General features: G+C 48.5%; 1 protein-coding gene across 2 annotated transcripts in view; it reads right to left on the bottom strand.

Annotated features, from left to right (window-relative positions):
• The window catches only part of Cyria (CYFIP related Rac1 interactor A), a 116,764-nt gene that overhangs the window by 69,096 nt on the left and 26,661 nt on the right, over nucleotides 1–21,007 (bottom strand). Inside the window, exon 2 of one of the 2 annotated variants that reach the window (XM_076559387.1) lies at nucleotides 1,320–1,516. The gene's annotated coding sequence lies outside the window, so the exon portion shown is untranslated. Of the gene's footprint in view, nucleotides 1–1,319; nucleotides 1,517–21,007 lie in introns of those variants that run through there. The other variant, XM_006976586.3, reaches the window with a different exon arrangement.

The raw sequence follows: 21,007 nt of genomic DNA, 5'->3' as shown, positions 1-21,007 counted from the left end.
AGTCCCCGCCGGCAGCTGTGGACACCATCCCTGTCCCCATGCAACAGGTAGAGAGAGACACAGGTTCAGTAGCTGAGCAATGAGGTCAGCAGAGCCAGTGCACAGTGCAGAACACACCCTGGGGTGGTTCACATTCACGGTGCTTTTTCTTCTTCCTCTGAATGGTCCCACAGCTCAGGGAGCACTCTAGAGAAAAAAATAAATAAAAGAAAGACAAGAGGAAGAAAGGAAGGGAGCCCCAGGCTAGGCTATTCCCCAAAGGATGAACGAGAAAGTGTGGAGCTTAAGATTCTGGGGACGGAATGTCCACGAACACCTCGGCGGTCCCCTAGCTCCGCTCTGTCCTCTCTCTTACGCTCATGAACTCCTTCTGGTTTTAGCTGCCAAGGAAAATGAAGATCAGCTCTATGGAAAAGAGCTTGATGGAGCCTAGGAGGTAGAGACAGGTAACTACTCCGCTGAGAAGTGGGTAATCATTTCGGCGTAAGAATGTTGCTTTCATCCTCCCTGATCTAGTCACACTGCCTCCCAGGTCTGCCTGAGGGAGATGAGCTAGTCAGTGGGAGCCCAGGAAGCCAAAGCCCCAGAGAGCTTTAGTCAAATGGGGAGGCCGGCCAGTCCCCCTATCATACGCAAATTCAATGGAGAAATTCAAATAGGTGTGGCCCTGTCCTACTCATAGGAAAAGGAAAACTGCCCGGTATGGATGGGGCACAGGAAGGGGGAAGAGTACAGAGAAACAGTCTGGGCCGGTCAACGAGAAATGTACACTGCGGTCTGTGTGCCTATCACAAGAGCCCTTGGAGGACAACCCCATAAGCTGCCTTTCTCCCTAAAAATGTTGCAAATGGGATGCAAATCAGGCCCCTAAGAGGACAACTAAAACTCACCTCAGGAGGCTGCCTACCCGACGACTTCTGCTGTCCTCAATATGCTTAGCTAGTAAAGGTAGAGAGGACTTCAAGCGTGCTTCGTCCTAGCTGGATGATATAAGAGAGGGTGACTAAGCTCCAGCTCTAACCTACTCCTCCTTCCCCACACGTCATGCTAATCGACTGCTTCAGGCCTAAATATTCCAGACAGCCGGGGCGACCCAGACACCGGTGGAGAACGCAGCTAAAAACGCCCAGACGCCTTAGACCACGTCCTAATCATAGCTTGCTTGGGATGCATGTCACTTCTTATTTAGGTCCCTTTTCATTTAGTTTTTTTTTTTTTCTTCAGGCACAGCTTCTAATCAAAGACGACAAACCTAGGGAGGTGGGCGAGCCCCATGCTTCCGGGTGCTCTGGGAACACACACGTTACACCCTTCCTTACCAAAGTGCCAGTTACCGGATCTCGGCCGTCCTCAGACTCAGCAGCCCGTTACCTGGAAATATCTCCAGCGGCCGTGTGTCACCAATCCAGGCTGAAGGGAGGATGCAGGGGAGCAGCTAGCAGGACACAGGAAGGAGCTCCCCAAGTCAAGACTGTGGTCCCTGAGCGTCTGTCTCTGTCGTTCTAGGAGGGGTAGCCTGCAGAAAAGGAATGGAAGCCATGTTACTATGACGACAGGCCACTTCCAGGTCTTCTCCCATTGCATTGCAGTTGTGAGGCCAAGCACAGGAAGTCACAGGATCAGGGACTACCAATACGGAAAGACATCCGTGAGTGAGATCAACTTGTCCAATTCATTCATTCTGTAGTTGGGGAAACCAGTTAAGGAGAGGGTCCAGACTGGCTTTTGGACTCGCTGGCAACTGGAAGGTTCTAAGGCAGCCTCATGGTCAGGCTCACTAAAGAGTGGCTGCTGGCCCTGAATGGGAAGACTTTTTCTGTATGTGTGTATGTGTGTTCATATACGTATGGAGCCTTGTGTGCGCGTGCGTGCGTGTGTGTGTGTGTGTGTGTGTATACATGTGTGTGGGAGCCAGAGGTCGACAAGAGGTATCTTCTATCAGTCTTCCCTGTACACACTGAGGCAGGGTTTGTCACTGACCCCAGAGCTCACTTATTGGCCAGTCTATCTAGTCAGCTTGCCCTAGGGACACCCGCCCCCCATCTCTGCCCCCTGAGCACTGGGATTAAGTGGGTTCCCATGCCTGTGCAGCATGGATATGGGTACTGAAGATCTGAATGTAGGTCCTCACAATGGCGCAGCAGGCACTTAAGACACTGAGATGTGTCCCAGCTCCCCTCCCTTTTCAAAACAGATTTCACAGAGAGGTGATCCTTTCCCCAGGCTTCTGTTTTTGTAGTTTTGTTTTGTTTTTTATGGTTTTACCATGAGAGGGGAACTGAACTGGTAAAAAAGTTCATCTCAGGCATGTGATGGATGCTGTCCATGTTTCTCATTATAAAAATATTGTTACAGAAGGCTGACCCAGGGACACAGCGGTAGGTGGGCTTTGCTTTTTAGTGGCAACAAGTCATCCTAGTGTCCCCCACTCCCCCGCGCCCCCTCCAGTCAACTCCTCCCTCCCCTCTCCTCTCTTTCTCCCTGTTGCAGAAAAATGAGAAAAGATATGGATTCCTCCCTTGAGTACTAATTCTTAAAGGGATTTTCTGACTGTTCCGTGTATTTGAACAGCCAACACAGAAAACAGAGCTGAGCGAAGCAACACAAGTATCTAACATTTCCCATAACCAAATCCTATCTCCCAGGCACGTCATGTGACCTCTATGCGTGCATTTCCCCAACTTGGCTTAAATTTTTTCTTCTTAGGTACTGTTAATTTCATTTTTCCAAACAACCAGAACCCTGAATTTTACAGCTAGGAGGTTTGCTAAGGTGTGAAGAAAGTGCTCTGTAGAGAAAGAGAGATGAGTCCGACCTGCACAAGGCTTCCTCGCGCATGCGTGTGCGTGCACACACACACACACACACACACACACACAGACACACACACACACACACAAGGAAAGAGGAGGTAGACTATTTGGAAAGAGAAAAAGGAGTTTGCAGTAGAGGGAGTTGCTAAGAGAGAAGTAGCCAGATGAATCTGGTCAAAAGTTAAAATATAAAAAAGAAGAAAAAAAGAGGTCCACATCTAACTCTCAGATCTTTCTGTTCATGTCAGTTGGATTACATTTATTGGGGTCAAAAATCAAAAGTTGTCTGTGCATGCATTGTCCTCCTTAAATGCAGGACAAAGTGCCTTGGAGGCCGCCAGGAAGACAGGGAGGATTATTCTTACTAGGTTCTGTCCGGGGCAGGGTGGAGGGGGTCTTTGAAAGCCAAGGCCTACTGCCCAGCTCTCTGTTTGCCTCAGGGAGGTTGGACTCGTCCTGGCTCTGTGCAGCTGCAGCCAGAGGGCACCACAGGAAATCATGATTATCAAGGCTCTGAGCTTTGTTCCTGTTCTCACACAGCCTGGACATGCCAGGAGAGATGGGGTGGGGGCGGAGAAAGAGGAAGAAAAAAAAAAAACAGGAAGTGAAGTGGGGGAAGGAAATGATAGAGAAAACAGCCACTTTGGAACGTCCTCCATGAGAGAGTGTTTTCTGAGCAGACTGTGGAGCTGGGAGCTGTGTTTTTGGAAAATAGGGTGTGGTATAAATGAGGAAGAGGGTCCTGTGGGTGCGTACCCATAATTCTATTTCCAGCCCTAGAGCCTGGGCTGTCCAACAACACAAGGCTGGGTGTAAACACTAAAGAAAGTGAATTTCCGAAGGGCCAGAGGGGAAGGCCATTTTCCCCACCTCTTGGCAAAGCGTGTGAGGCCAGGTGAAGCAAGAAGGTTCTAGAAGACAAGAAGGAAGCTCTTGAGGTGATGGTGACCAGACATCAGGAGAGCTTTCCCATGTCCCCCCACCACCTGTTTTCTCTCCCAACCACTTTCAAATTACTAGCCGTTCAGGAGGCATAAGTGAATGTCACTCACCCAAACAGGTCTGGGCTACCTTCAACTGGATAACCCGGAGGTTCAGAACACTAAGTCTTCACTGCATGGCTATGATCCTGCCCTGGTGTTTTCTATCCATTTGGTTCACTCTGATACTCAAATGATGCTTCCAGAAGTTCCCCATTTCCAAATACACATCATTAAACATCATATCTCCTGGTGAGCTCAACAGCCTCACAGAAATAGTCCTATTATACAGGAGAGGGTCACAGGGACCCACTGCTCCCTGAGGGACTGTTGGCCGTCAATGGTTACTGCTGAGCGACTGTCATTTTCTTCTATAGTCTGGTCATTGGTTAAGTGGTCCATGATTCAGTCAACAAACACCCACCCACGCTCTTCATAAGCAAGCCTAATTCAAATCAGCGGGGTCTCTCTGTCTCTGAATGTCTCTGTCTCTCTCTTACACACACACAAATACATGAAGTGGGAAGTGGGAGAGGGCTTATCGGGAAGAGGATTTCCATGGAAGACCAACGAGGAGGAGAGAAAATAACGGGGTGGGACCAAAATTCACCACAGACATGTATGAAACTGTCAGAGAACAAAAAAGGAAGAATTTAATGTGAAGGGTTAATGATGAGACATTTGTAGGAAGATTATTAACATTATCAGTGTTTGACAGTATTCACATACACACACACACACACACACACACACACACACACACACACACACACACACTACCTAATAGTATTTAACTACTCTTCATTCTCCCATGGGCGTGAGGAAGGAGTAAAGAACACAGAATCCTTCACAAACAAGTCCACAAGTCTCCCCACTCCAGTGGTTCCCCTTAACTAACTGGCTGGGCATCAGAGAAGCTACTAGAAAGTACAGCCCAGTCTGGAAGAAGGAACTGGGAAAGTTGCATCTATGAATCTGGGAAAAGGAACTGGGAAACTCCCATCTGTGAATCCGGGAGAAGTCCCGCCCCTTCTTGTTTCCTAGACATGATCACAAAGTCACAGTGAGGATTGTCTCAAGGTCTGACATCGAATGGCCTTCTGGGGATCTGTCCCGGATTCTGTAAATCATTTTCTTAATATCCAAACAAACATGGGATAACCCTGTGTAAGCTTGTCTTTGTGAGGAATCCAAGCTCTTTGAAGTAGCAGCTCGTGGTTGACTGTGAGAACCAAATGTCCACAAGGGAGAACAGAGATGAGATGGGGAGAGCAACATCTGAACCCTCCTCTGTCTCCAGAGCAACTTGAGCTGGAATCCTACTCCACTGATTTGCTTCTGATCCTTCGGTTGTGGACACCATGGCAGCCTATGGTGCTGCAGGTAAGCAGGAGGGCCACCGCTCCACAGCCCACGCTGCCCAGGAATGGGTTTTTCAATACCATAGCCTTTGCTCAGCTTGAAAGAGTTACAAAGATAGCCGGGGGTGGGGGTGGGTGTGAGGTGGGTGGTGATGGTGGCGCATGCCTTTAATCCCTGGGATTAATCCTTGAATCGCAGAGACAGGCGGGTCTCTGTGAGTTCGAGGCCAGCCTGGTCTACAGAGTGAGTTCCAGGACAGCCAGGACTGTTTCACAGAGGAACCCTGTCTCGAAAGACAAACAAACAAACAAACAACAAAAAGGAAAGAGTTACAAAGGCCATTTAATAAACTGGGGAAGCCAAAATCTAGAAATGTGAAAAACTTCATCCAGGGCCACAGGACAGCTAAGGCGTGACAGGTAGAGTCTAACTGACGACATTCAATGCAGTGACTTCCTCATAACATCCCCTCCCTCCTCTCCGGAGAAGGAGCTGGGGCTAGCTGCCGACAGGTGTATGTCTTCTACTCTGAGAGCCTGTGATGGCAAGGACAGGCTAGAAACACACAGAAAGAAGCACAGGGGAGAAAGACCATAGGACCACAGGCCTGAGAAAACACACGCTTGTGCCTCCATCCAGACGTAGGGAACCCAAAGGCCAGCCTGGGAGTGGTCTTCTTCAAAATTCCCCGTTCTCCAAAGCAGAGTGAGGTCTCCAGTTCAAGGTGCTCCGTCTGACATTTTCCCCACAGCAGCAGGCGTGGGGACAGAACAGTGTAAAGAATGAAGGGGTAACGCTAGACAAACCGGTGTCATATCAGGAGGGACTTACTGTGCATTAAGCTTTGATTATGCATCTTGTCACCCCTCAAAGTCCCACGGAAATCCCATTGGCTTGGCGTTGCTTTGTCTGTTTTCCAGTTGAGAAAACTGAGATACATCATGGCTTAGCCTTTGGTCCAAGGGACTCAGTGTTTGAGAGCGAGGGTCAATTTATGAACTCGGGCACTCTGGCTGGAATTCTTGCTTTGAAGCACTTCCTAAAACCCCCTCTCAGAGCAGCTATATTAAAGGGCAAAAACACTGGAAAGAACTAAATAAAAACAAATCCCTTAGGAACAGAGGACACTTCATTCAGAAGGGAAGGAGGAGGCAGTAAAGCTCTCCCGGGCAGGGAATGCCACGAAGTGCTCACAGCTGACTGGGAGAATTTAGTCCCTGATCCCTCTGGCTGGCAGCCCGCTGGGGTCAGCCAGCCCCAGTAAATGGCATCCTGGTCTTGGTGTTTACATAGCCCCACTCATAGGAAAAGGAAGTGGTTGGACCCCGGAGGCCTGAGATGGATCATCATCAGGGTGGGTGGAAGGGATGATGATGCCTCGGGAAGTCAGTTCCCAAGGCCCAGGGGATGGAGCGGCTGGGGCTGGCAGGTGGGCAACTCTCAGCTCGCAGTCCCCAGGCTAATGGCATATACTCTCCCAAGGGTTCCTGGAGGCCTAGTTTCAATCTCCCAAAAAGAAGAAGGGACGAGGCAGGACAGAATCATCTCTTGCCATTTCACAGATGCGGAGAGTAAAGCCCCGACACCACCAACCCGGGGATAACTAACAGTAATAATGACAAGAACAGCAGCTGCCCTCAGTCGGCAGTCTGTCCTACATCAGGAAGTAAGCTGGATGCTTTGCGTGGACCCCTATTCCAACTCCTGGAGGTCGGCATGCATATTCCTACTTCATCATTGAGACAACTAAGTGATTTCATAAAGGTCAAGGGTAGCAGGCTCTGAGAAAGGCCACTGTTGATGTGACATGTCAGCATACTAGCTCACTAGCCACATTAGAAACAAACGGTTAAAGGAATTGCCCATGTGATAAACTGCAACCAACTTCTGAGCTGTTAAGAGTACCCTGCACAGGACTTCACAAAATCTGTGGTCCATCCTGCACAGCTATGCTCAGTGAGATTAACCACTTCTGTGTATATAGGTTACATATAATTACCGTGTCCTTAAGGTCTGTCAACACAACTTGGATGTTTCCGAGAACGAAAGGTAGTCCCCCTGGTAATACGGCTGGGACAAATGACAGAAGTCAGGACTGACCCAGACACATCAGGACACATGGACCCCTGAATGCAATTCAGATTCACAATGGGCTGGTCATTCTTATGTCCAGGTCCACAGGAATTCTGCTGGACAATCCCTCCACTCCCCAGTCCACACAAACCCTCCTCGGTAACAATTATTCCTCCCTTTCATCCTGCAGTGTATAAGGCCATGTCTCATGAGTTCCAGGCAGTCATGTGATTGGAGAAGTAAGACGCGGGACTAGGTTTGGCAAGCTACCTGAGGAGGGCTGCTAGGTTCCTTGTATCCCAGCCATCCACAAATTGAACCATTGTTTGTTTGTTTGTTTTTAATGATAAACTATTCTTCCGGAAGTGAGGGTCTGGTAGTGGCTCTAGAACCTCAAGACACTTAGGCTACTGGATGAGCTGGCTGGTATGGTAGACATGACTATTCTGCCTAAGTTCACCAGATAAGAGTTTCCTTTGAGATCAGTATATAACTCCACAAGTCCTATCATTCTCCTCTTCAAGCAGTGTCCAACCCTGCCTGGAGGGTGAGCAACTGTAGGTTTCACTGCCTGTCCTGGGCCAGAGGAGAAAGGATTCATCACTTAAGGATAAGGAGCAGGTTTTGTTTTGTTTTTTTGCTTTCTTTCTTTTTTTATCTTCCCCCAAGAACCCTCCTTCTTAAGAATCTTAGGCCAAGAGAAGAAAAGTACCTGCTCTTTTTCTGAAACCATGAAATCAGTCATGAATTCAACCCACATATCAATACAGATAAAACGTAATACTAACTAGGGAGCAACAGCCAGCCAGCCATGCTTTGAAGGGACTCAAGTTTCTAGAATGTATCCAGGGGATATTACAGACAGGGGATTGGCTGAGGAGACCCAAGGCAAGGTAGCTCTGAGCAGGCCCCTGTCTCTGTACAGGGCTCCAGGACTTATCTGGGGTAGCACACAGTGTGGCTGTTCCCTATTTGCACGGGGACATACTATGTGCATGTTCCCTAATTCAGAGGAGATGTCTGTCCTGTTTACCACAAGTCATTGCCTGTTGCCAGCGCTCTGAGGTGGGAACCTCATGACTATTTCTCTGGGTCCTTTCCCGAGACTCAGATCAGCCTTTCTGGCCATAGTGGCGCATCTGTCATCCCACACCACAGAGATGGGAGCAACTGAGGCTGAGACTGGCATTCCGAGTTAACGTTGGAAAAGGGAAGTGTGCATCTGGAACCCGGCTCTGGGCTCTATCAAGAGGAGGCCGATCCAGGTGTTGCTCGTGGTTGGTAGCCCAGGTCTCAGGCGAAGGAGCTGCTAGAGGCCTATGGTAGCGGAACAAGAATAAGAACCGCATGTCTACACTCAGGCTCACAGGTGGCCTGTGACCTTTGTCATTAAAGTGAATGCCCCTGTCGTAGAGGCTGGAGCCTTCAGAAATCTCCACTCAGCCTTTCAGTGAGGCCACAACGCATTCCCTGAACAAAAGCCCAGGGTGAATCCTTTATCTGGAGACAGTTTTTAGAGGGTTCTTTAAAGGGGAAAAGGGGGCACATGCCAGACTGTTGGCTTCCTCCTCTGACAGCTCTGAGTAATAAGGCAATTAAGTGCCAGGCACCAGGCGTTTTTGCCTGCCTCTTCTCTCCCTGGGGAGGCAAGTCCAGCTGTGTCACCCCTGGGAAGCAGTAAGGGGCACAACTTAAGTCAGCCAGAGATGCCAAGCGTTGACATCCTATCCCGTCTCCACGGGGAAGGTAAAGCAGTAAGACAGAAGGGAACAGTCGAGAACAATCTGTGCTTGACTCTTTCCTGGACACACAAGCCAGGATGATGATTTGATTATACCACCGGAGACTTGGGTCTACCCCTGAACTGGGCCTCGACTGGGCAGTCCTTAGCCATTATTTTCTGACATGAAAATAAAATCCCGGCTGAATGCAGTTCACCTAGCAATGACATTCTGGCAAGCCTCTTTGGGCAACTTTGAAGATCAAATGAGTCTTCTTTTCCAAAAGTCACAGCCATCTGTGGTTCATACTCGACACCCATCATGGAATGCCCAATTCTTTTTTTTTTAAGATTTATTTATTTGTTATGTATACAGGGTTCTGTTTGCATGTATCCCTGCAGGCCAGAAGAGGGAGCCAGATCTCATTACAGATGGTCATGAGCCACCGTAAGGGCGCTGGGAATTGAACTCAGGACCTCTGGAAGAACAGCCAGTGTTCTTAACCTCTGAGCCATCTCTCTAGCCCCGGGATGCCCAATTCTTACTGGGGAGAGTCAGCATCCTACCCCTCTGTATTGTGACCGGTCAAGAGGTCGGTACAAAAGAGGAGTGCGGATGTCTTAATTTATTAAATGCAACTTTATTGAGGGCCATGAGCATTCAGTGACTCCGAGGAGGACGTAAGGGTAACAGAGAAGCTACTGTACGCAGTACAGGTAGGGCACAGTTGTGGCCAGAGCTGCAGGTGGGACAGTGGTAGACATCAATCCGAACTCCATGGAAACATGTATTATTTCAGTCTCGTTGGCCTTTTTCTACAATAGAGCTACTAGCTCCGTCCCAGGGTTATTAGAGTATTCACAAAGTGACCACTTGAACTTCAGCCAACGGGCTTGGCCCAAACTATTGAGACAAAGCTACCTTGGGCTGTCTGGTGTAAATAAAGATTTTAGGAGACTGAAGGCAGCGCCACCATCAAGTACAGGAAAGTCAGAAAAGGCACACGGCAGTGTTGCATGGAGCACAAGGTGAAAGCTGTGTCGTGAGGGGCATTTGCCATTAAAGGTCCAGCTAGACCAGAGGACTCCAAGCTCCAAGCCTGTCTTCAGAGGCTCTGGCACTCAGGAACCCAAAGCTACAGGGCTCTAACATAGCAAACACCACCTGAGTCCCATAAGCCACGCTGGAACGGGCAAGGGCCCTGGCCTCAGTGCCATCACAAAGGATGGCATCTGGAAGCCGGGTCTGGTGCTTTGTGTAGATCTCTCCTACAGCACAGGTCCAGGTTAGGGTCCAGGCAGGTGAGGCGGTGTGGTCTTGCCCCAAAGGAGGCAGCAGGGAAATCGGACCCCACCGCATCGCTCCTGATTAAAGGGCAGATTGGAGAGAGGATTCACCTACCCATGACAGCTGGGAGCCAGAGTCAGCCCTGGCCACCCAGACAAAACTGGCTCTTGCTCTAGACAAAAACACAGCTGCTCTGGGGCCTGGGCTTCCTGCTGTGAGGAAAATCCCAAGTCATGTGATCGGCATCCAGGACTTCACTCAGGCCAAGAAGCCAAGGGATTATTCTGTCCCTGACTGAAGAACAGGGAACAAGATCCTGCCATATCAGGACCCTTGGCACTTCACACCTTGTCATGGGGACAAAGAAAGAGGAAGCAGAGAGATCAGGGGAGAAGAGACAGGTGTACAGTCTTCAGAGAATATGACAAAAACCAAACCCACCTTCCATTCCTAACAATTCCTCTAGACTCATCATCTTCAAGCTGAATCCATGTTCCTCAGCCAACTGTTCACATCCCTCCATAAATGAGCCCGGACTGATCTTGACTCATATGAACAGCCAGCTTAACCCAAAGGTGATCACCAAGGCTTTGTGTTCTCTCTCAGGCTAAATGTTCCCTCTGCCTTTTATGTCATCTTTGAAGGGCAGCAGCCGTCACTTCCTCCAGGAAGTCTTCTCTGATTCCCACTGATAGATACTGCAGCTCACACTGATCTCTACCCTTTTGACCTCTTGGCATTTAGTTAGTGCTCATGACCGTCTCATCAGTTTTCAGCTGGACCATCCCTCCAAGCTCATGACAAGTTTCATCCCTCTTGGGCTGTGACCCTGCAAAGGGAACTTGTAAAGCACACATCGGGTGCTGTGTCTTCCTGACTTAGACCCTTTTCAAGGACCACCCGCCACCTTCAGGATAAAGTCCCAATGCACAGGACACCTATCTCCTCCCTGATGCGATCCACATTGCAGTCACAGGCTGCCCCCAAAGGTCACACAAGGGCTTGCTTGACATCAAAGACAAGAGGAACCACCCACTTCTGGACGGCCAACTGTGATTCTTCTCACTCTCCTAAGTAACAAAGCACACAGGTGCTTAGGAGCACTTGGCACTGAGCCATGGCCCTGGTGAAAAAGCTAAAACCCGCTATGTCCTCAGGGTCAGTTAGCTTACCTTTCCATGACAACCAACCACCAAGGAAACAGGGGGCAAAAGGCACCCACAGTTGAGGCACGAGAGTTCACTTTATAACCATAGCAAGGAGGGTTGCTATCTTTCTCATCACAGATCCCACGCGGTCCCTCCCAAGCACCTTACACTCAGCATATTGACTACTGGAAACAGCATTCAAGTCCCCGGCCAGAAGTGCATTCTTTCTAGGAGATGGCGCCCTGGGGTGAACATTCTGAGGCTTCTGCTCCAAGATTAGAGTGAGCATCCTGCTTCTGAAACTCCTTAAGTACAAGGACTGGAATGAAACAGTCGCTTCACAGGCAAAGAACGGCCCAGCCTCACTGTTTCATATGTATCAAAAATCCATGAGGGGCTACAGCTTCCTCCACAGAGCATCCTGGTAGTGAACAGCCTGTCTTGGGGATAGAAGGACCAGGTACGGAACGAGGAGCACCATGCTGGTCACTATACCGAAAAACATATACAACTCCACGGCTTGTTGTCTGAAACTCTAGTACCAGTTCACCAAAGTCAATTTTATCTCTTCCCAACTTCATGTTCAAGGAGGCCACAGAAGCACCTTGAAAGCAGCCAACCATGATCAGGAGTGTTCATATCATAGAAATGGACATATGCCCTAATCAATTTTATTTTCCTTATCCCACAGAATTAAACATTGACTCCCACAGTGCAGAATGGGTTCATGAGACAAGAGGCTATGTCTTAATCTCCATTTTTGCTGTTAATTTTTTTATTTTATTTTATATGCATGGCTGTTTTGCCTGCATGTATATACATCTGTGCATCATGAAAGTGCCGTGCCTCTCTCTGGAGGCAGGAAGACAGACAGCCTTGGATCCTCTGGACCTAGAGTTAAGAGACAGTTGATAGCCACCACGTGGGTGCTGGGAACCGAACCCGCGTTCTTAACAAGTGCACTTAACCACTAAGCCATCTCTCCAGCCTGAACACAAGCCATTTCAACTGTAGTTACATCTGTCCCCAATGAACTGTTGGAAATGCCCACACTTCTCCCGGCCATCCGTTTCCTTTGTGGAAAAGAGTAGAAGGTTTCTTCGGGAACAGTAAATACAGACCAGGCATTTGTCAATGTTCACGGACATATTTCATCAGAATCGAAGTGTGTGTGTGGTGCTACTGGCTATGGAACTGCTAAATACCCTACAACAAAAGGCATATTTTTGCACCAAATGTCGGCAGTGCTCAGGCTGAGTATATTAGGAACATATTTTGTTGCTACACTAGCACTCCACGGCCCAAGGTGACTTACGGAAGAATTGATTTTGCCTTACAGTTCCAGAGGGATAGCATCTAAAAAGGTGGGAAAAGCATTGCCACAGGCAGCCCGCCCGAGCAGGAAACCAAGAAATCCCATCTCCAGCCACACTCAGAAAGCAGGGAACAAACAGTAAGCGAGGCCATAAACCCTCAGGGCCCGGCCCCAGTGACACACTTCCTCCAGCAAGGCTCTCTCAGTTCTGTAAGCTTTCCAAACATCAACCAAGCACCAGATCCTGAAATATGTAAGCCTACAGGGGGCTATTTCTCATTCGAACCACCACACTGAGGGATCTCAGTGTGAAGATATCCACGCTTAGGAGCTAAAGCAGGTCTGCACATGCGTTAGCCTCTAGAATGAAAATAAAGGATCCAGGTTTCTTGGCAGGAGCCCTGGAAGGTTAGCCAAAGGGGCAGTACCCTGATGCATGCCAGGGATGGAGAGTGCTAATGGGAGACAGAGCTCTCACCATAACCACAGTGCTGGGCACACCACAGATACTCATGGGAAGGGCGAGTGGGTCTAATCGAGTCATGATACACACTCTCGCACTGAACAACCCTCCAGGATGTGTATAACCCCCACAGCGCCACCCTGTGAGAGATCAGACTTCTCTTCCTCTGGAAGGTGTTGGGAAGGGTGGTGTCAAGTGGCAGCCTAAGAGACCCAGCTTAGATAAATAATCACCACCCTGCTGACCTTGTCAGCTTTGGTCAGAAAGGCAATTTTATTTAAGTCCCTTTCAAACAGGAGCTGAGATATCTGGGAAGATAAGGTTTCCCAGCAGACCTCTGGGGAGGCAATTGTCAGAGACACGCAGCAGGCAGCCTTCCTTTCAACACACTCAAAACCACTTTTTCAAAGACAATCCTTTCATTGCCCGGACCCACTGAGGATTGAAAATGCATTTAGCACAAACTACCCAAAGAGGAACACAGTGTTGGGTTAAGAAACACTAACAAGCTGTGGTGAGCCCAGGGAACCACAAGAGAATCCCATGGGGCTTGGCTCAACTCCCCGGCCCTCACAAGGAAAAGACCAACAGCAGGCTGCATACCTACCTTCACAGAGCCTCCCGGGGCCTGGTGTCTGCAGAGCTGGGAGGAGAAGCTTAGCCACAGGCCCTTCCTGGAAGTCTCCTGGAGACTCCTCATCCACATCCTCCCACCGCCCGGTGAGGCAGTCGATTTCTAAAGGGGAAGATGACAGACCAGGACCTTCCTCCGTGTCTCCCTGAAGATGTAAGGCCAAGCCAAACCATCCGACGACTCACACAGCCCTTTAATTAGAAGCCCACGGGCTCAGAGCTAATTCTAGACGTGGCAGGACCCCGGTGGCTTTGCAGGCACCAGAACTGGGAGCGGAGTAATGAAGATAATTTTGCCCTTCCTGGTCTATGAGTGACAGCTGGCTCCGCTATAAAACACACTTCCTGAATGCTAGAGCTGAAAGGCACCTGAGCAAGTACCCGTCCCTCCCTTTTCCTTGTGGACAGAGGCCGGAGGCCCCGTGGCTTGGTTAAGGTGGGGGTGGGAGAGGCAGCAGATGCCCCAGGCCGGCAGCCTTGGCTGCCTTCCTCACTGGCTCTTAAGATAAACACAGGCTTTAGCACTTTCGACACTGATTACCACAGCTTGCCAGAGAGAGTGGCTTTTAAATTCTCTACACTCCCTCCCTTCTCCCCTCCCTCACTCCCTCTGGTTTCTCTACAGCTCAGAATAAGCCGGCTATAACCCAGGTAGGACGTGGGGCCACAGAATGGAGCTAGGATAGCTTCAGGGAGAGTAGTTTCCAACCACCACGTCTAAAGACTCAGTGTGGCTCCTCCCAATCCCGTCTCTCATTCGTCCTTTAAATTCACATTCCAGCAAGGTGGGTCTTATTACAGCCAGGCTAAGAGAAATACATATACTGGCCTGGCCAGACAGTAAATGGATTTCAATTTTCAATGATTTGACTGCTCAGGCCTAAATGACTCTTTTTTTTTTTTTTTTTTAAATTTAAAGTTGTAATATGTAAACACAAGAACAAATGCTAGGCACTAAATGATGGGATCTCCTCAATGTGTTCAACACTAAATTCCCAATGCTATGTACGGTGGCGGTAAGGCCTTAGGAGGAACCGGGCCACAAGGCTGCAGCTCTTGGCTGGGTGGCTCTGAAGGGCTGCGCTCCCATCCCTCATATGGGCACACAGTTAGAAAGTCGCCCTCTGAACATGAAGCGGATCCTCACCAGACACCAGATCTTGCAGCCCTTGATCTTGAACTCTTTAGTTCCCAGAACCATGAAGAGGACATTTCTGTTGTTTAAGCCATGGGTCTATGTAGCTGGAGTTTTCTCCAGGCCTGCCCAGCACCACAGACCCGGCAACCATTTATAAAATAACACCCAGAAGCTTACATTAATTAAACTGCTGGGCCCTACCGCTGGGCCATTAGCTCAGGCCTACCACTGATGAGCTCTTACACTTAACTCAGCCCATTTCTGTTAATCTATATGTCACCACGTGTTCCATGGCTTTACCTGTTGCCTTTACATGTTGCTCCCTGGACGGCAGGCTGCCATCCCACGCCTCCTCTCCCCGGCTTCCACCTCCCAGCGTCTCTTCTCTGTTTGTCCCGCCTATCCTATACTTCCTGCCAGGCTACTGGCCAATCAGTGTTTTATTTTTCAATCAATCACAGCAACATATATTCACAACATACAGGACATCCCACAGCAGGTCTATGCTCTCTGTTCCAGCATCCTGAACTAAGACAATGGGTCCCAGCAAGAATCACTTGGCTGTGTGTTGATAATACCACGGTTTACTCACGTGGAAGCTGTGATGTCTTCATCCTCGTGTTGGCCCATATCTATGTGGACTTTTTATAAAATAATGTCTCCTTATCAAAGGAGCTTCTCACAGCATCTTCTGGTTTCCTTTTATTAATGCAGAGATAAGGAAGACCCAGAGCCAACAGGCAAATATCAGAAAGCATATAGCCTGTCAGTGGCAGAGGGTGTCTGAGTCAGAATCCTGGGTTCATGCTCCTAGCAGGACAACCTTCCTCACCAGGGATTTCGTTAACTTGGTGCAGACTACAAGCCATGGACTCTGGAAGGAGGCTCCTTCAGGATGTCAGCTGAGCATGGTAGTGAGAACCAGGGTCATGGGTTATACACAAGGTGCTGACGATGACCATATCTTCAGTTCTGGGTATAGCCACGTAAGATAATCATGGAGTCTCTCTGGGAAATGTCTAGACAGAGGCCCGGGGCTTAGGAGGATGGATCTCACTGAGACACACCTTTAGACTCTAACTTCCCATGCTTCTTCCATCTCTAGTAGGAAGATTCTGAGAACAAAATGTGGCAACCCCACCTTTTGCTAATAGCTGATAGGCTACCAGAAAAGAATACACGGCCTGAGAGTTAAATACAGAGTAGCAGCCACCATGGTGGGATGCAGAGCCAGCGGGAGGCACAGTGATGTGCACGGGACTCCACCTGCATGGTGGCAAGTCTCTAGCTAGGAAAGGAGTCTCAGAGACACCTAAGCGGAGCCACACAGCCTTTAGCCAGGCCGATGAGGGATGTGAGGAAGACACCCAGGCGAATAACAATAAAAATGAACAGAAGTGGGCTGGAGCCGTGGCTCAGTGGTTAAGAGCCACGCCACTCAAATTCTAGGTCCAGGGAGATCCAACACCTTCATTCTCCAAGGGCCGCTACACTCACGCACGCACACCTCCTGCCCCTGCCCCCATAGACGTGATTTAACTTTTTTCAGTTTTAGCAATGAATACAAATAACGGAACTCACGGGAGTAGGAGAAAATGGTAGGGGTAGACGTGGGAGGTCAGGGCTGCAACATGGCACAGGCATTGAGACCACAGGGCCCTGGAAGATCCCGAGGAATCTACACTCTGATACAGGGCTTTACTTTCCTTACTAGATGGGACAAGTCTTCCTGGCTTGCATTTTGCTTCATGTACATATTCTATATTGTTAATATCTGCATCCCTGCTCTAGCAATAGTTGTATCTCTAAAATGGGAAGGCATCATGTACCTTCCATATCCCCAATGTCCCAGGAACTCATAATCCAGACAGTCAAGCTGAAGGGTGTGTTATGTGATATTTTGTTTGTGTTCTCACAAATAAAGCTTGCCTGGAGATCAGAGAGTACAGCTAGTCACTAGTTAACCATAGAGATCTGGAGGTCCATACAGAGAGAAGACAGGAAGTGACAAGCCAGGGCTGAGACAGGAAGTGATAAGGCAGGTGCAGACAGATCTCAGCCCTTTTGGTCGGAGGATTCAGAGAGGTAAGAAGTAACTGTGGCTGCTCATTTCCTTCTTTGATCTTTCAGCTTTTACCCCAATATCTGACTCCTGGTTTTTATTGATAAGATTAATTAGGCTCATGCTTCAATGGTGAGTTTTAGGATCATTGAGAGACCTTGGCTCAAAAAATTAAGGTGGAGAGTGACAGGCTCCTAATGTCCTTCTCAGGCCTCCATATATACATTCATGTGAATGAGCATATAACACGCACGCACGCACGCACGCACGCACGCACGCACGCACACAGAGAGAGACAGAGAGAAAACCACACTGGAAAGAGACCCTGGTTCCCAGAGCAGAGATGGCCACTCCTGTAGCTATGGCTCTGTCTAGATCAGGGACTCTAAGGCTTTTTCCACTCATAGCCCCTTTACCATGTGACTCCAGGTACATAAGTATATCCAACAATTACACAAACCAAACATTTACCAATAATACATCATAAAAAATAACTTAAAAAGCAAGTCTTTGATATATATATATATATATATATATATATATATATATATATATATATATAAAATCTTATTATATATTAAGTCTTATCATGTATTAAAGATGAAAGCAAATGTACATACTAGAAAGATGGATATGCCTATTTGCTTTAAAACAATCCAATCCAAAGAGATACTAATTTGATACAAGCTAAGAAACAATGGTAGGAAAATATTAAAGGTCTTTGTTTTTCATAATTAAAACCGTGTTTCTATATGAGGAGAACACCTTTCATGGACAGCAAAAACAATGGCATTCCAATCTGAGCACACAAGTTTCAGGCCGGCTTTCCTTGGCATCTCATGGCTGCCCATGCTCAAAGCCAAGATGCAATGACGTCTCATAGTGTGACGCAGGCTCGTGCCAACAGAAACACCTTATATGCATGATTCTTCTGATTCTGGCTTCATTTTGGGTTGTTGCAGATTCATAAATCATTCACCGTCTCTGAGTTTTTTCAGGACACCCCCCGACCCTGCCACATCCAGTTATACAAGCCTGTAGGTAACCCACAATATCCGAAGTTTCCGTCTAGAAGTGTGGTGTCCTAAAACTACTTCTTACACATGTATTCGGGGCTAATGCTCTGATGCACGCACACAGAAAAAAAAAAAAAAAAAAAAAAAAAAAGGAAGCAAAACACCAACATCCCCAAATCCTCCTTTTCTTATTTACCCAAATGAGCGTTTCCAGTTTCAGGTGGAAAGAGGCTTCCCACAAAGCCTTTTTGAATCTTAGTGAATAAGTAGGTGGGTGAAGCATATTTGACATTCAAATGAAATGTCGGAGCTTTTGCCGCAAAGGATGGGCCCAGAATACCCAGCTGATCCCAGCTTCCCTCTCTCAATCAGCCAGCAGCATTCTGGATGTCTTTGACTCCGGCGGAAATAAAGGCAAGACAAGTGGAGGGCCCTGGCCTAAGTACCTGGAGTGCAGGCAGTGTGTGTGTGGAGGGGGGGTGTGAGGGGGGCATAAAAGCCTTCTTTCCTAAAGAAGTGGTTCCCAGCCATTGCCCAATCACCTTGATTAGCATAACGCCTCATTGTGCATTTTGTAAAAACACTTTCTGAGTCCATCTCAGGCAAAAATTGCTGCTCCTAGATGGGAAAAAAAAAATCTGTAAAATTTAAACCATGGGGCATTTGTTCAAGGCTCCTGGGTAATGATGTCCCTTGATATATAATTCATGATCGCCTTCAAGCTTGGCCTACTTCTGACAAGAGATCATATATTTTGGAGCAGTCGAGAAGGGGGGGGAGGGGGGAAAAAGCCACTTTGAAATGGTTCTGCTGCGTTTTTTGCTGTTCAAGCGAAGCCAGATGAGATTTTGGATCACTCTTTTGTAGCATAAGGGCTTCCCTTGAAAAGCATTTTTATTTTATTTTAGTTTTTTTTTTTTCCCCTCCTCCTTTAAATCGAAGAGGCAGCCAGACACTCAGTTTCAGTTTTATCTTCTGTAACACCGGATAAAAGATGAGGCTGGATCCATCTGTTAGCACATACAGACCGCACACTGTGTGATAGCAGGCACACACCCCCCCCCTCACACACACACACACACACACACACACACACACACACACACACACACAGGCACACATCTTTACAAAAAAGAGGGAAAGATCCACACTTTTGAAAAATGTATTATTAGCCATCCTACCCAATGCCGACCAGATAACAGCACTTTTATCCTTTTATGGGCAGATTCAGGAGGAAGCCAGCCTGCCTGCCTGCCTGCCACAGAGGGCTCTTTCCCTGAGCTGCCACAGAAATGGGGATGCTGGGGGTTGGCTGCGGGCCAGACCCTCCACCCCCCCCCCCAGCCCCGCAGCAATGCTGGGGTTCCAACCTGCAGAAATCCTTGATGATGCCCTTATGAGCCATTACCCACCATGTCCCAGTATTCCCGGCTGGCCAAGGACAGAGAGAATCCAGGGCACTGAGCGAGGAGGGGTCCATTCTCTGGCACAATGGCCCATCTCCTGGGTCTGGTTTTCGGGGCAGAATGAGCAGGCAGGTTGCCTGGGCTGAGTTGCAGAGGCAGAGTGGAGAACCCCATCTGGTTGGTTAGCTGTCCATGTCGGAACGGCACTGCTGGTTGGTTGGGGGTGCTGCGGGTGGCCCTCCCTGGGTCTCAGGAGGTGCTTTTGCTCAAGAATTCCTGACCCTTCCCTGCCTGCACTTGATCTGGGCAGGTGTGAGAGAACCCCAGAGAGTTCAGGCCTGATGGGATCAGGATGGCCAGCCTCTCAGGCTCCAGGATTGCCTTGTTAAAGTGGGCGGAGTACAGGTGAAGAGTCCACAGTCACAGGGTTCTTTTGTTTCTTTAATAGTGGAACGGTGTTAATCACAGAGGTCCCCCCAAATAAACAGGCTTCCTGTCATTAAGGAGATGGAACTTGCAGGGCAGGCTGGGGAGAAGACAGGGAGGCCATGAGGAGCGTCTGTGGTGGCAGAGGCCGTGTATACAGCATTCAGAAGGTTTGGTGGCTTCTCGGGGAGTCTCAGAGCCCTGGCTCCACCTCATGGTTCTGTGATGTGCAGAATCATCACACACACACACACATACACACACACACACACACACACACACACACACACACACACACACAAACACACGTCCCCAGCCCTGATTCAGGGCATCCTTCCATTCTGGTTGCCCAGTGACCTACGTCTCCTAAGGCAGCCAGAGTAGCATGACTAATATTTAGATGCCACTGTGACCGTCCTCTGGTCCAAACTTAGGAGAGACAGTCCTCTTCCCCAAGAGCTCTCTGAAGTTACCCTCTGATCACCTTTTGTTCTCTGGACCCCTCTTTCTTCCTGGAACATATTATTTCCCCTAGATAAGGAATTTTCACACCCTCATCTAAAATGTCACCTTTTGGGTGAGAAATTTTTTTCCCATTGTTTTTCTGAGGTTTTAAGAAGGAACAAATACTACTCTATTACCTTTATAGCATCTCTCCATGGTTCAACAATGATGCCCTGACTGAATGGAAATACAGCACAGCCTCCCATTTTCAAGGGTCTTCTCATTCCATCCCTGATCAAAATTCTAGTCTCCTCCTCCAATCCTGGTTCTCCTCTCCAGAATCTGCTCCTGGAGCAATGGAACCCTCTGGCAACTCCCATCTGAATGCTTTTGGTCACAACTTCCCTCTACGTCAAGCATTCCTCATTCCGCTCTACTTCCTCAGTTCCCAATGCTACTCAGCCTTCAAGACGAAACTCAGGCCACATCAGCCACGGACTAGATCTTGACCTCCAGAGAAAACGTCTTTCCCTTTGAGCTCTTACAATTTTGTTGTCTCAGTCCCTTTCATTTTCGGCTGCCATGGATTCTATTTACCTTATTGTTCTCCGGAGACCAGTGGTTCTCAAGCTGTGGGTCAACACCTCCCGGGGTTGCATATCAGCTTTTTACATTAGGATTTATAACAGCAGCAAAGTTACAGTTCTGAAGTAGCAATGA

This window comes from Peromyscus maniculatus, chromosome 22 (genome assembly GCF_049852395.1).
Source record: "Peromyscus maniculatus bairdii isolate BWxNUB_F1_BW_parent chromosome 22, HU_Pman_BW_mat_3.1, whole genome shotgun sequence".
Classification (NCBI taxonomy): Eukaryota; Metazoa; Chordata; class Mammalia; order Rodentia; family Cricetidae; genus Peromyscus; species Peromyscus maniculatus.
This window is presented reverse-complemented; position numbering and strand designations above follow the sequence as displayed.